A 2,210-nucleotide genomic window follows, 5' to 3' on the forward strand; every position below is an offset into this window, starting at 1 on the left:
TATGCATATTACCTTCTCTACAGTAATAAATGTTTTATCATTTTCACTGCATAAATATACTGTACTTTCAGGATAGCAATGAGATGTCCTGCCAAGATCAGTGGAAATCCTTGCAGTAAATAGAGAACCAATGTGGTCTTACAAATCAGAATTTCACAGTACATCTTGAATCTGTGGTTTAAAAAGATCAGTTTTGGCTCTCAGAGATACCGGAATCCTACGCCATAACCTAATAGATGCACTTCTGTGTTCTACTTCTACGGACGGAATTTCAGAAATGACCTGGCTATGCTGTGACTTTAACAGTAATGCTAGACAGAGAGTGAGCTCAGCCTAAAGTAAAGAAGGACGTTAAACTTATAACTCAATCTAATTTTTTGTTACTATATGATTTCACTGTTTTAAACTTGGTTGTATTTTAAGACTTTTGTCCATTTAAAATTTCTGCCCATTGATTATAAAGCAAATATAAGCTTAATATCTTTTCATGTCATAGACAAATCTTCTTCCCCAGATTCTTACAAAACGTGGCCATGGACATACATAGAGACACACAAACACGGATACATATCCAACAGAGATTTTTTTGCATACTAATCTTATAACTATTGAAATTAATGGTTATAGTTTAATCGTTTTAAAAGGTATTTTCATCAAAACCTAAATTATCAGATTATTGCTATGACTCTGAAAAATCAGTTAAAAAAAAGACCTGCTAATTTATAAAAGACCATCAGTAACTGGGCTAGCAAAGCAAGTTAGTATAATAAAAACAACAAATACAACTGATAGCTCTTCTGATTAAAAAAAAAAAAGCAACATCAACAACAAAAACCCATAATCATAAAGGAAACAATTGCTGTAACTATAGTAAACTACTTTTGAACCAAATGTGTTTATGAACATATAGGCTTTGTTAAACATCTTATTGAACATTAACAAAGAAAAATCATACAAATGAAAACTGATACACAGTGATGGATTTTACAAGAAAAAAACAAAGCTAATACTCTTTCCTGAGATTAGGCAGCTAATAAGTATTCAAATTAGGCATAAATTTTACATGCACAATGTTTAAAATATTCAGAGAAAAGGTCTGATTGCCTTTACTAGTTATATGAAAATTATAATTTGGGTTCTCTTCAACTGTAGAAACAGACAGACATAACGTCCACATATTGCATTTAAATTTTACTTTTGACAATACATCTGCAGTATATATGTATGTGTATGTTTTTACCTCATCATCTAAATCTGTTTGAAATACTTATTTTCTCTGGGTAGAGTCTGCAACACAAGGAATAAAACTTAAAAGTACTGTATGTTCAAATGTAGCAGACAGGTGCAGTATTTAATACTAACCTTTGGGTAGTTAATGTCAGGACCAGTTGAATGAATTAAAGAATTCTGCATGTAATATTGTGTTATAATCAAAGCCATCAAATAATTAAGAATAACTAACAAGCAGAGAGTCATGTGTCTAAATCTTTATTACAATTATGAAGAAAGACCTACATAACTTCCAATTTCTATTAACCAGAGGATTTTATTATCCCTTGTGGAATTTTTGACTTTATAAAACCCTGGAGTATAAACTGTGATTTACATTTTAAGTTCAATCATCTAAGTGTTAGTAAAATCATGCTTAAGGAAAACAATAACAGTGACAGTACTTTTTTCTCTACAAAACAGAAGAATCTGACTCAAGATTAATATGCAAAAAGAAGGGCAACTGTGTAATTAGATGATTATAATGTACATTTCACCTAAAGAAGAGAGCGTGAATTATGTCCACTATAAAGGAGACATATCTTCAAGGATAATGAAGATGCTTTCCAGTATTTACTAAGTTTCTCCCAGTGACATCTCTACACCTATTTTCCACTAGAGGAAATATTTTCAGCACAGTGTGAGGTGCTGTTTACCTTTTAAAGTATATTTTAAATAATTACAAATTCAGCGTATTCTTTCAAAATGGATGTGCTTGTGATCCCAAATATATCAAACTAAATTATTCATTCTTCTCAATCCTACCACAAACATTTTACAAAAATCAGTGAAAATAATTTTCAGATCATTAAAGAGAAAGGTGAAATTGGGAGTCGCTGTTTTAATGTTTGTCTGAACTGTTAGCTAAACCTTTAAATCTTTCATCATGCACAACTTTTCAGCCACATCAGAAAATAACTCTTCCGACCTTGCACTCAAAT

Source organism: Neophocaena asiaeorientalis, unplaced genomic scaffold (assembly GCF_003031525.2).
Source record: "Neophocaena asiaeorientalis asiaeorientalis breed wild unplaced genomic scaffold, Neophocaena_asiaeorientalis_V1.1 scaffold116, whole genome shotgun sequence".
Classification (NCBI taxonomy): domain Eukaryota; kingdom Metazoa; phylum Chordata; class Mammalia; order Artiodactyla; family Phocoenidae; genus Neophocaena; species Neophocaena asiaeorientalis.